Here is a 14,102-nt window from a genome sequence, read left to right as displayed (position 1 = left end):
GGAGCTGCTTCCTCTTTCTGCTAGCTTTATTTGGTGCCTTTGTCCATTAACCTCTGGCTTCTAGGAAACAATATCTCTTGTTGAGGGGCACCTGTGAAAGTCAATTTAAAACCATTACTGACATGGCAGGTTGCTTCATAGAAAGAAAAAGACTTCACTGAGAAGCTGAAATGAGCTTTGCCAGTGCTTTCCAGGAATGCGCTGCTAAACACATGAGGCTTCAATGTCACAAGCACCACAAATCAAACTAGAAATTGCTCCCTGGAGTCAGCCGGGTGGGGAAGAAATAAACCTGCAAACTGTTAGTGTAATGAAGGTAGCGACGGCCGTGTCTTTGCGGTGTGTGCACTCAGCACAGAGGGGTCGGAGACGCCAGAAGCCTGGGTCTGCAACCCTGCAGCCCTCCCGGAGAGCTGCTCCTCCAGCAGGGACAGGGCAGGAGGCCAGAGCCCCCGGGACAGGAGGCCAGAGCCCCCGGGGCAGGAGGCCAGAGCCCTGGGGCAGGGCTCTCTTACGGCACGGCTGCTCTGGGCTCTCATTCTGAGACCCCCAAGCTCTGAGACTGGCAGGGGTGGGGAGGAGAAGGATGGTTTCTAAGGTGTTGCATGGGTTTGGGAGGGCTAGGGGCACATTTTGGGGTGGGTTGAGGGGAAGGCTGATGTTGGCTTTTTATTTTTTTATTTCCTCTGGGCTTCATAAAACAGGAAAGTAAAAAAGAGCTCCCTTGCCAAAGCTCAAAAATACCACTGGCTCGATGGGAGCCCTGGGTCTTCACCCCTTCTCTGGGAAGCTGCAAAGCAAAAAGACAGGACAAATTACTATTTTTATATAGCAAGTGACATCAAGAGACTACCTCATCTGTTCCTGTCTACTAATGACAATGGCTTGCACTGAGATGTGATAATTCTAGCCAGGAATACAAAGCTGCAGTCCCTCCATCCATGAATGAAAATTCTAACTGGTGAATTCACTCCAGGTTGAAAAAAAAACCCCCAAGAGTTTAATAAATGGACAGAACAGAAAATTACATCCCTGAGCTGTTCATAGACTGCATGGGGTAAATGATTTATAGTCTCTGCTACATTGTCTGAACTGGCCCGAATTAGTCCCCCTTAATAGAACTCTAATTGAGATTTTAAATACTCATCTGGAGCACCAGCCCCTAAAACTGACTGGTTTTTATCATTAGGCATGTCAAAGTATCGCTTAACCTGTTGCAGAAATATTCTCTTGGTCTGGCTACGGAGTGGTGGGCAATACCTGAAAGGAGACCAGGAAGGCTTTACCGAAGTGTTTCTGAATTTTAAAGGGTGTGTTGAAACGGGGACTTGCCGAGATCATCACCTAAACCCTGTTGGCGTTTGGGCCCGCGCGGGGAGAGGCGAGCAGGGGCGGTGGGGGGTGCCGGGCGCGGAGTGGGGCACCGGCGGCAGGCGGGCATCTCTGGGCAGCGCCTCTGGGCCGCTCCGTCCCGTGGGGCCGCGGCGAGCGCTGGGGTGCAGGCGGTGCCGCCGCCGCCAGCGCTTCGCGTCCTGGGCTAAAAATGGCAGGGGTCTGCCGAGGGGAGGGGTGGCGGAGGAGCCTTTGGGCGATGGCGCTCCGGTTTCTACACACCAGCATATCTCGGCCACCACCAGCAGGTACCGGTGTCCGGCAGGGAGGCTGGCACAGGACTGGTGGTGATGCCTCTGTGCAGGCAACGCGGCGGGACCTAGCCTCTGCTTGGGACCAAGATCACAAGCCGCAGCTGAGCCGTGAAGCAGAGCAGCGGCCGACCTGGTGTCAGGAGCCGCTAGGTGTTTATTTTTCTCTTGGGGTCCCCGGGGAGTGCAAACAAAATGTTAAGTGTCGCCCAGAAGCAGCAGCGTAAAAGCCATCCGACGTCAGCTGGGCAGGTCCGGCAGTGACCACGCCGCAGGACGCGCAGGTGGCAGAGGCTGCGTTAGGAGAGAGCGCTGGAAGCAGCTGCCGACGTGACAGTAGGCTGCAGGAATGTGTGCTGACCCACCTGGAGAAAGGCAGCCAGGAGCTGTCCCCCCAGCCCTTCGGTGGTATTTGCAAAGCTAACCTGGCCCCTTCTCCTGGGAATACCACGTCAGGGCTCGTGGCAGCATCCTCCCTGCTCCGGCGCTGGTCTGTGCGGTCAAGGCGGGAGCAGCACAAAGGCTGTTAAATGGAAACGAGTCCAGTTCTCCATGGCAACGGGCAAGAAGTGGGTCAGCTGCGGGATGCGGGGAGCCAAGTGATCCCAGGAGTTTTAAAAGTAAACACCCAGACAGAAAGGGACATAGAGCCAGAGGGGACAGGGTGGGGACCAAGGGCACCCTGAGCCCTGGGTACCCAGGACCACCAGAGCTGAATCAGGGCTCCCACCAAGTGTCATAGGGTGCAGTGGGGTCCCCCAGCCCTGCCCAGGCTCTGGGGGATGGCAGTGCCCCAGGGACACAGGGAGACAAGTCATGGGAGAGCGGGGAGGCGCTTCAGTGCCGGCTGCTGCGGGTGCTTCGGCATGCAGCAGCACGGCCACGGCCGCACGGAGTCCCCAAGGCGCCGCCTGTGCGCACGGACATCCCTCCATGGCCACGCTCTTTTGCCTGACTTCTCAGCAGCTGCGCCCCAGGAGCGCAACTTCCCCTCTGTTCCTCAGCCACACAAAGCCAAGAGCCTTCTCTTCACACGGCCCCTGCTTTCCCATCTCCCCTGGATTGAGTGTGGCCCTTTTTATTTACAACGACAAGCAGGCTGAAGCCGTCCATGTGAAAATCCTCATTACGGCTTGCTCGTTGACGGGGCCTGTGCCGCCTCAGCTCGCTGCTTTGATCAGCTGGATGCAGTGCCTGGATCCAAGCGACGCAGCCCCCACCTTTGCCTGTGTACCCGGGAACCTCATGGCAGAGGCTTCATCATTATCCTGCTTGTAACATACAGGTGCCTTTGCCATGGCAATCCTTCATTAATTACCTGCAGCTACAGGGCTGGTACTGAGCTGTCGGTGAGTGGTGAGGGGATTTGAAGGGAAAGAGCCCTTGGATGGCGGGACTGGCAGAGCATCAGGTCGCCCCACGTTGCCCACGGCCACGCTGTGGGCTGGGAGCACTGCGTGTGCTTGCGCCGCTGACGCCAGCGTGCTGTGCGGCTTTGGCACGTTTTTAGCGCGTATGCAGCCAAATTAAACATCAGCTGCAAGTTTTAAGAACAGTGAAAAAAATTACCCACAGACGGTCGACAAGGCCCATCCGAGCTGTGAATTCAGCCGCTGTTTTTACGAGGAAGCATCACCACGTTTGGCCAATTCAACGTTTTAGATGACGCTTGGGCTCTGATATTTTAGGCACCAAAAACGTGGCAGTCATTTGTCAGATCTTTGCCCTTCGCTTGTCATTAAAGCCCTCCGTTCTCCTCCCAGCTGCCTCAGTATGTGACCTTGACGTGAGTAACTTCTCTTGAGTCGTTGTCTTCATTTGTAAAATGGGCTTCTTAATCCCGCTCTACCTGATAATGAATTAAACACACTCTTAACATTTATACAGCACCTTGAGAACGGAGGGGAAGTGCTGCTGATGACAAAATTACGGTGTTATTTCAGCTCTGCGGTGCGTGGTGACTGCACAAATACACAGCAGCATCCTCTGAGATGACTGAGACACCTCACGCCTTCATCCTCACGCCACGGTGGAGCCTGAGCCCCCTTCCCGTCCACACCCACGCACGTGCCGGAAACACAGCTGCCCTCGCAGCAACAAATCCCCAGAGGAAAGCCTCTGTTTCTGCAAACCTGTCCCTCTCCAGACTTTGTCATATTTTATAACCCTAACCAGCTCTGCCCGCAGCTCTGCCCCTCCGGCCGCGCTCCGCAGCCCCGGCCCCTGCTCTTCACCCTCCGCCGGGCCGGCCCCACGGCACGGCTGAGCCCCAACACCCCTGCCCACACCCACGCGTGCTTCCCAGTGAGGTCACCACCACAAAGGGCCAAGGGAGCGGGCGTGGGAATGGCCACAGGCACTGCTTGGCCTGGGGAGGTGGGCAAGGGTGGGCTGCTGCCTCCTCTTCTCCCGCATCTCTGTGCCTGCCCAGGAGAGGGAGCACTGGAGCAATTTGGGGTGGGGGAATGGGATGGGAGCCTTTCTGCCTGATGACAGGGGCACATCAGATGCCTCATATCATCGTGGGGAATACCTGTATCCTCAAGGGCTCCGGAGCCAGGTTGGACTCTCCCCCCACGCTGTGGGTCGGTGAAGACAAGGTAAGCGAATCCTTCATGCCCGCCGTCCCATGGGAGATGGGGTCTGCTCCCCCACATGCCCTCTGCACTCCCCTCCCGGCACATCTGCAGCTCCCCAAAAGAGCCCCCAACTCATTCAGTACAGGCTGCAGCGCGGTGTTTAACCTGGGTTTCACCTTAATCCCCTTAAAATGGGAGCCCCTTCTGTCCACTGTCCTCGCTTTCTCGTTCGTGACCACTCGCTGTTTCTTCAAGAAAGGCTCTAAGGAGCAAAAGTTGCTTGCGTTTTCTGGAGACAATGCCAAGATACCACTGGGGCAGGGTCAGCTTTTCAGTTGAATAGCTGTGGCCCCAGGGCTGAGCACAACTCGGAGCAGACCCGGCTGAAGGTGTTGGCAGCTGAGGCTTCGCCTTCCCCTGCGCCCCTTGCACAGGGCGGTCACGCCGTGCTGCACGGAGCACAAAGGGGTTGAGAGCCGTGGCCGCACAGTTTGGGAGTACCGTGTGCTGGCTCAGGAGCTTTGTGACTTCCAAACACCATCTCAGCTCAGCCAGGGGTTTGTCTGGGAAGAAAAAGACTGTCCTGTGGCTGTGCCAGCTCACAGCAAGCAGGGGTTGCGCTTCAGAGTAAAGCCCAGGAGAGTAAAGGGTGCTCAGGAGCTAAAAAAGGGGTCATAAGAAAAGAGGCACGTTTGATCCGCAGGCGTGAATCCCTGGAGGCTGGCAGGAAGGAGGGCTCGACCGGCCCTGCCTGGGACCTGAGCACAGTGTGAGGGACTCACGAGTCGAGGGTCAGGATTTGGTACTGCACAAAAGAGACCGGGCAACTCTTTGAAGCGAAGAAGGAACGAAAAGAGCCTTTGCCAAAATAAACAGCTTTTAGAGCTGGATCTCACGCCTGTTTGTGACGTCCCCACAAGTAAGTCTTTCACTGTTTCTCTGAAAGGCCTCCAGCATGATGTTTCTCAGCATCACAGAACCATAGAATCATAGAATTGTTAAGGTTGGAAAAGGCCCTTAAGATCATCGAGTCCAACGGCTAACCCAGCACTGCCAAGCCCACCACTAAACCATAGCCTCAAGCACCACGTCTGCCCTTCTTTTAAGTACCCCCAGGGATGGAGACTCCACCACCTCCCTGGGCAGCCTGTGCCAGGGCCTGACAGCCCTTTTGGTGAAGAAGTTTTTTCTAATGTCCAACCTACACTTCCCCTGGTGTTTTTACCTGGGGTAAATCAGCATCGTTTTGGGTGGCAGGGGGGTTGCCCTGTGCTCCAGCCCTGCCCTCCCTTTGCTCGCTGCCATACCAGCCAGGACCTCCTCCAAAAGGGGTTCCTGTGGGGTTTCTTATAGCTCAGCCCATCGAAAAACATTATTTTGACAAGCGTCTGCCCCTCTGGACAGGCTCTTTCCTGGCTCAGAGGCAGCCAGGTGGGAGAAATGGCTTCTTGGACCTCCTTTCCTGAAACCCCTCCTCTTAATCTGGGCTCCTCCATCCACAGCTCTACACCGACGCTGTCGGGCAGCATTGCACTTGGACCCAAGAGCCGCCCAGTCAAGCCATGGGCTTGAGCAATCGCAACAAAGGTAGTGAAGGGATTTGTAATTAAATTGCCATTAGATGGGTAACAGATTGTCTGGCAGCTGACAGTGAGTGAAAACGCTCTATTCTGTCATGTTTTATCAGCATGAAAACCATTTGCAAGTGCTCTAATTACGTTCCTAATTGCCAATGTGATTAGGGACCTGCAGCTGTTCATTAAACGTGTGTCACCCTCAGCCAGCAATCTGCAGGAGAGAATATTTAATTAATTGAATAGCGCACTGGATGAGAAGAGGAGATGGACAAACCTGGAAGCTGAGTGAGGAGCGGAGGAGCCTTGCACCAACAGGAGCTAGTGGGTGGCAGTCATCTTCTTCCAGCTCTGGGCACTGTGTCATACAACCTATTTCAGAAACTTAATAAGCACCATCATTAAAAAAGTCAGGTTTCTGTCCGTATTGCTCCCACAGGAGCTCTCCTGCCCTGATGGGCAAGAACTAACTTCTAATTTCCAGCCAGATCTTTATCTTCTAGCAGGGTGTGCTCTTTGCCAATACGACAACGCTCTCTGTCGCGCTGCTGTTTCCAGGACAGCCTTTGCTCCACGCTGGCTCTTCCCGCAGTGTGTCGGCAGGCAGTGACCGGAGCTCACCCAGCTCGCACGTGGAGAAGGGGGGAGGCGTCAAGGCTACTCGGCTCCTTTCCCGTGACAGCGCATCCCCCTTGGCAACTCTTCCATCCTCTCTTCCTTCTCAGACACGCTGACAGATCAGACGGGGTCCGACCGCCGCTGGGATGGGCGGAGGGGCTGGTGGTCCTTCAAAGCCTTCCCGTGCTGACCGCAGGGCAGACAAATCTTGCACGTCTGTCTGGGAGGAACCGCGCTGCTGCTTCTGCTGAGCCTGGCTGATCGGCAGCGCTTTGCCGGTGGGGAGCAGGGTGTGAGCACGTGGGAGGTGTCGGTTTGCAGGGCAAGCTGGGTTCTGTGGTACCATATAGAAACAGCTAGCTGGAGGATTATGATAGCAAGGGTAGCTTCCAGAGGAGTTTGCCAGGGAGTTGTTTTCCAAGAGGTAAAAGAAGGAACCACATCTTTCATTCCAGAAGGTAGAACAAGAAGGGTTTGGAAAAGACCACCCAATGGCCCCGACTCACAATGCACTGCAGAGACCAGGCTGACTACAAACCCCTAAAAGTCCAGCTGGAGCCGTCAGTCCTGCGGGATCGGCTGGGCACTGCGTGCTCTTGCAAACCTAGGAGGTTCTCTCCATGGCCTCAAGAGGAAACTCTGGCTGAGGTGTGAAACCCTCCAAAGTGGCCCCGCCCGCGTGGACAGGGTCCTTCCTGCAGACCACCTCCAAGCAGGGAGCAGAAGGCTTCTGGAGAAGATTCAGCTGCCTATCACTTTGCTGGTGGCTGAAATGCTTGTGATAAAAATACCCAGACAGGAGCTGGTTGGCCCTGTCACTGCTGCCAGCAGGAACTGCCCTGGGGAAGAGGCGATGGAGGATGAGTAGGTCTGCGTGCTGCCACGAGGATTCGGCGGCAGGTGCCGCACGTGCAAACAGAGCCCCCAGCCTGCCACAGGGATGCCTTTACCTGCATTGCTCAGCTGCCGCTACTACACAAAAACCAGCAGTGGGGAACCCTCCAGACCGTTACTCCTATCTACAGGCTTGGTGGTGGGGCTCCGCTTACCGACAGCGCCCACCCCCCCGCGTAGCCGCGTGGCTCCTGGGGCTGATCGCTGCTAAACCAGCAGCTCATGGGTGGGGTCAGCGCCTTCGGCCAGATGCCCATGCGAGCCAACAGAGCTTCTGCTCTGTAAACGTGCCCCAGGGAAGCGGAAGGTGCTACTACAGGTCTGAAATGAAGGTTTCACTTCCAATTTACCTTCTGCTTTTGGACGCCTGCGTCTCACTCCGTGGGTGTCTTTCTGCCTTGGCGCGGCAGGTGTGAGGGGTTGAACAGCCCCATCTCCACCACCACCCGCTCCGGATCTGTGATGAACACTTCGTGCTGGCTTCCCAGAGGGCGATCAGGGAGCGAAGGCTCCTGAGTGCGGGCAGCCACAGGAGAAAAAGGCCTTTCTCGTTTTTTCTAGGCTTTCCGTTACAAGATATTTCTGTTTCCCTCCCATTTCAGGCAGTGCTTGCAAAGACGGGTGGGACACCAGGGCTTGGAGGAGCCACACAATTTAAGAGCATCTCTGTTTAGCACCCCAGTACTTCCAGCTCCATCTGCTTGCCTAAGCAGCGAGACAGAGAGGGAAAAACATAACGGTGCATCCAGATCAGCTCATTTCTTCAAATTTAACATAGTCAGGTGCCTTAAAATATTCTTGGTCAGAACAGAGAGAGTCTTAGGAGGCTTCACCTTAATCCCTGATTAATTTCCACTTAAGAAAATGTCACTGTGGCTGTTTAATAAGAATTAGTTCTGGGTTTTGTACAGTTACTTTCAATTAAATAGTCCCAGTGTTTCCTGACTCTTCAAACAGACACAAAAGCACATTGAATCCTGCTTCCCATTCATTAACTCCAGCCTCCGCTTAGCGTCAGAGCTTGCATTTCTGCAGCCGAGATTTACCAGCGTTGCACAGTCGCTCCTCTGTGTGACGGCGGAGGAGGCGCTGCGGCTCCTGTCTGGGCTCTGCTGTGCGAGTTGTTTATTTGGGCTGACACCCGGCTCCGTCTCAGCCTGGAGATAATTTTAGCCACAGCAACCAAGCTGGGTAGGAAGGGCACGGGGCTGCCCGTAGTCATCTACGAAGATGATACGTCTGTCTGAGAAACTGCTCCTGCGCCATTAGCTGTCGGCTTACAGGGACGCAGTCTGGGACGTGGCTAGTTCTCCTTACTGGGAAAAGAAGAAAAGCATCCACGCTCTCTACACACAAAGGACAGAATAAACTCCTTTCGTTTTCCAGTTTCACTTCCAAAGCTGCCGAGTCAGCTCTCAAGAAAGCTCCGAGCCAGGGCTGGCTGAATGAAAACGTGGTTTGCTGGAACGACAGCTCAAGATGTCTCGATACCACCCTCCGAGGACAGGAGCCCAGACCAGATGAGCAAGGGAGATCTGCAAAGCCTTCACTGGGTCAAGCCCCCCCTTTCCTGGTCATACTGGTCACATCGTCCTCCAGCTTTAAAGTCAGCTCCCAAAAAGTGGTCCCTCCAGCGCCTGCTCCCAAAGAAGGGTCCACAGGACCTGCTGAGCAACCGCAGCGGGGGCAGAGGGACACGGATCCTGATGCCTGACATGCACAGCAGGAGGCTGGGCAGGGTGAGACGTGCTGACAGCAAGGAGGGGGGACACACGGGGGACACCCCAGCCCCTCTGCATCCGCCCTGGCCTGCTGTGGGTCCCCACGTGTGTTCAAGCCTACTCTGGCACTGCTGCCCCATTCCTGAACGCTGGTTTAGTAAAAAATGGGCAGTAAATAAATAAACAGGGAAGAGGAGGGGTGCAGCTTCTACAGAAGCGTTGATGAAGTGATAGGGCTTGTTTTTGTGCATCCTGCCATCACATGGTGACCAGACCTTCGGTCCCCAGCTCTTCCAGGCGGGATGTGCCACAGCCCTCCCTGGAGACAGCTCTGACCATCGCTGGTATCCAGAGCCCTCTGCCCCGGGTAGCTCTGACCCAGCCAATGGCAGAAGAGAGATTTCCCCTGCCACTGCTAGTCAAAGCAGTCTCTGATGAGAAAGGTGCCCGTTACCCTTGTCTGGCTCCCATTGAGCAGAAGAAACTAATTCATCGCTGTCATAGCAATCAGTGACAGGGTAGAACTTTGTTACTGTGGGTGTCCCCAGCCGCCCTCCCAGACTGAACCAGCTTTGCGCTCCCAGCCTTCCTGCTCCCTCCGTTCCTCCAGGGCTGCCCCACACGGCCCCAGGCACCAGCAGTGTGAGGGAGCGTAGCCTTGCCCAGGCTGCCTCTGCCCAGCTGGACACCACAGCCACTGGTGTCTCATTAATGAGCTGTTGCCATACAGGACCACTCAGGCTATGGTAAGACAAGCCTCGGGTGAAGCTCGCTGCTGCCAGTCCCCCTCTAAGGCAGGCCAGGCTCTCTCTGGCTAGCCCTGCGGTCGACTGCAGAGCCAATTATTCCTCCTTTCATCTTGTTGCACTGGGTTTTTTTCCCCCGCCTAAGTGCAGCGCTTTGCACTTGTTATTATTGAATTTTCTGTCATTGATTTTGGAGTATTTTTTCAGCACGTGGAGATTATTCTGAACGCCAAACCTGCCTCTCTCACTGCAGGTCTGCAGCACATCCCCGGGCACTGTCCTCCCACCACCACTGGCAAAGGACCATTTGGCCAAACCCTGTTTCACTCTAAGCCACTTTCTGGGGTGAAAGTGCTGACGGTGATTGCTGGGCCCTACCCAAACCATTCCCTTTGGCAGTGATGGCCCCAAATGCCAGGAAATTTTCGTCATGCATCAGCCCTCGCCCATCTCTACCAAAGGTACCGCTGGAAATTTGGGGTCCCCAAGAAAGCACTTCTCCAGGCTATTGCTGACCCAGAGTTGTCTTCCCGAGGGCAGTCCTACATCTGTCTGCTTTCCAGGACTTTCATTAGCAACACAGTCCGACCCCACAGCTGGTCTGCCCTGAGCAGGAGGCAGAACTGGAGACCTCCAGAAGTTCCTACCCACCTGGATTATCCTCTGACCCCACGATCCCATCAACATCGGCGGCTGCTGCACCCCTGCAGGCAGCTCCCGGCCGTAGCTCTGAGCCGAGGCAGCCCCTTGCAGCCCTGCATAGCCTGGGCATTTCGGAGGGCTGGTGGGGCCATGCGGCTGCAGGAGATGAAAGGGCTGCAAGAGCCGTTCCCAGGCTAATAAGCATCGGGGTGATTAGCAGGGCGAGTGGCAGCAATAGCATGTGTTAGTGGTGGGAGAGGAAGACAAGACAGCAGCCTGATCATGATGAAATACATTTTTATAACCACTGGTGAAAATTGATTCAATAAGCGCCTCCCCCACCTCAACTGGCAAAGTCGTTTCCCATAACAAAGACCTCCTTCATCTCCCCGCTGCCTGGGTGCTGCATATGCTCCCCGTGAATGAATCATCAGCCTGCCAGAGAAGTTTGACTGTTCTCGTCTCCCAGAGCGATGCATGTGGCAGAGCTCTGCACACTCAGCACCCTTCCCCTCCATTCCCCGGCGCCGGTGGGACGGGGGTGCCGAAATCCACAGCTCTGCTGCCGCATGAATTTGAAACCTTGGCTGCTGAAGGAAAACACTTAAAGTTAGCTCTTTTGACTGCTTTTTAGGGCTCCCTCCTGCTTTCCCCCCAAAGCCATCAAGTCCCTCCAGAGACCGTCTGGTAGCCAGGAGCCTTCCCAGAGGTTTTCGGCTGAGCGCCTCTCCCTTGGCACTTGGCACACCGCCGCGTCCCAGCACGGGACAGGAGACACCAGAATCACAGGAAAAAACATAAGGGGAACTTGTGGTGTGGGGTTTGTCTGCCTCCCCTTGGATGGCTTCTTTGGGAGAAGCCCAACTGGGCTTGGACACTGGACTTCGGGCGCTGTCCTTTTGCTCCTCTCGTTTATTGCTGACCTCGACAGAGAGCACGGGGAGCCCTTGCTCTGCCAAACCTCCGCCAGGACACAGGGCAAGAAAAGGCAAACGGCGCTTTGGGTGCTCAGACCCTCCTTGGCCTTGTTGCTCTATGGGATCGGCTTCTCCCCGTCACCTCTCGCATCCCCACTCCGCTCCCTGGCTCCTCGTACCTCTCCCTCCTCCACGCAGCACAGCTGCCCATTCCCAGGAGCTGCCAGTGCCTCCCTCCGCTGCGTGTCCCTTGAAATACGCCTTCCCCCTGCAGTTTCTGCACTAAGCCGGGCAGACCTTTGTCGTGCTCCAAACGGAGGGTGAAGCATAAAAGTACGTTGTGCGTTATTTATGCCTCTCCAAATCGTGCGCGAACAGGAGCGCTGCAATTTTAAAGGCTTTTAAAGTCAGTTAAAGATTTAGGTTTCTCTGCTGGTGACATTTGCAACTTTGATGTTGCTAAAACACTCGAGTACAGCTCATTTGCAGGCATTAACAAACACATCAGAGGAGTCTGAAGCGTTAACAGAGTGTCGCTAATCTCCTATTATTTATAATACTTGCTCTCTGGATATCACCAAGCCGAGAGCTGCTAGCCTGCAGCTGGAGCATACATCTTCCTTAAAGAGGGCGTCAGATCTGCAGCCAGCCTCGTTTGCTGTGCACATACTGCGGGAAGCAGCATCCACCCCTTGTCTCTCCAGGCACCAACAGTAAAGGGTGTAAATCCTCTTGGTGAGAGGGATGCTTTCGTTCTTCTTCAGCGGGAAGGTGTTGCAGTAGCATCCAGGTGGCTTTCAGGGACACGAGAATTAAAAGCAGACAGTGCAAGACCTTGCAGAAAGCGGGGCCTGACCCCAAAGCAGACTGTGGCTGCTCAGAGAGCCGCTGCCTCCTCTGTGCTTTGGCGAAAGCAGGGTGGAAGCCCCCCGGCTCAGGGGCTTAGCGCTGCCACAAATCCTCTGCAAGAGCAGGCGGAGGAGGAGGAGGCTCTGCCGTCTGGGGCAAGCGGCTCCCGCTGGCGGCAGCTCCGGCCACGCCGCTTCTCCGGGGTGGAAACCTGCAGCCTGTGCCGCAGGAGGGGAGTTGGTAACGGGGACCTCGTGGTGTGGGGAGGGCAGCGGGCAGGGACCCCCGGACCCCGAGGAGACAGTGACACAGTCTCCTGTGAAGATGAAGAAGAATTTTGCTTGTGTGTTACGGTCCTTTGCAGGCAGAGACCACATGCCGCTTCCACCAGCACATTCCCTGGTGGCACCGAGGGATCCATTAAACCACCGGAGACCGCGGCAGCGTGTCAGACACCTCCCTGGCACGTGCTCGCAGGTTTCTCAGTTCACCACGGGGCGGGGAGGGGTTCTTCAGGGCCGACTCAGGGGTGGCAGCGGCAGGGCATCGCCGCCCGGCCCACCCCTCCTGCTCCGCAGCGGTGCTAATTTACACCAGCCAAAAAAACCCGGCTTCCATTAGCATGGATTGCGTCACCTGCAGCCCGTGGGGTGCGTGAGGCTCGCGGGGGTTGCTTAGGCAAGGACCTCATCACAGCTCGGCGGACGTGCGCGGCAGCCTGAAAGCCTCCGCTTCTGTTCAGTGCCGTCTTCTCCAGGGCTGGGACTCAATTAGAGCTAAGCGCCGTGGGCATCTGCCCGCCACCAGCCAAACCACAGTGACTGTTTCCTTTCACATTAGAGTGACTGAAGAGCCATGGAGCGGCAATTATTTCCTCTAATTAATGGCCAGATTTAAACGGGGCTAGATTTTACCCAGTAATTTGAAGATGAGAGACTCCATAACCATCCCTAACACATGAGAGAGTCATTCCCCCATAAAGAGCTTTAAATGAAGATCTTTGAGCTACTGGTTACACGGGAGGCAATGAATTACTTGCTGTGTTTAAGACAGACACATTATTTATTGAACTCAGAGAATTAAATCTTTCTAGTCTATTGGAGATGAACCCAAGCAGACATGATTTAGGAGCCCGGCGTTACTCTTTGCGTGGCACACAGCAAGCTGGCGGCTGTGCCACTGTCTGGGTAATTTACAGCTCTTTGTTGCCAGAGCGTAATACATTATTAACCAGTCATATTTTAGGAGACCCAAATTTATATTGGCTTTAATTAGGGTGGTCTCTTTTTAACCTCCAGGTGTGCGCAGGACTAACGGCAGGTGGGAACGGAGCAGTGAGGGGTGTATTCCGGGACACCATTACCTCCTGTCTCACCTGAAGGTTTGTAGGTTGCCATTAGGATTCATGTCCATGATGACACCACCCCTCGTACCTCCCAAGTCATCAGCAAGATCTCTCTGGAACTGTTTTGAAAAAGTGAAACTGAGGCTATTAGAGAAAAGACCTTGAAGTGAATACGTTGGAGGCAGAAGCAGTGTGTTTGGTATGCAGCAGAGATGCAGAAGAGTGAATGTTCCTGTGCAGGAAAATGAGTACTGAAGGGGAACGAGGCATTTGGAATATGTGATCAGCCATCACCTCCGCTGCACGGGGCAGTGGGAGTGCTGGGCTGCACGTTGTCCCCTCGAGCCCCCCGGGGCTGGCAAGGACGGGTCCTGCAGAGACCCGCCTTTGGAGGAGAGCAGGAGACCCCCTTGCAGCTGAGCCGAGAGCCCTTCCCGGGGCCTGTGCCTCCTCCCAAAGCCGCGACCCCGTCAGACAGCTGTGCACTGCCGGGCTGCTCTTGCAGCTCTCCGGTGCCTTCTCACCTCAGCTCTGCCTTCGGCACCACCGAGCCGTGTCCCTGGTTGGACCCGTG

This window comes from Phalacrocorax aristotelis, chromosome 11, assembly GCF_949628215.1.
Source record: "Phalacrocorax aristotelis chromosome 11, bGulAri2.1, whole genome shotgun sequence".
Lineage (NCBI taxonomy): Eukaryota > Metazoa > Chordata > Aves > Suliformes > Phalacrocoracidae > Phalacrocorax > Phalacrocorax aristotelis.
This window is presented reverse-complemented; position numbering follows the sequence as displayed.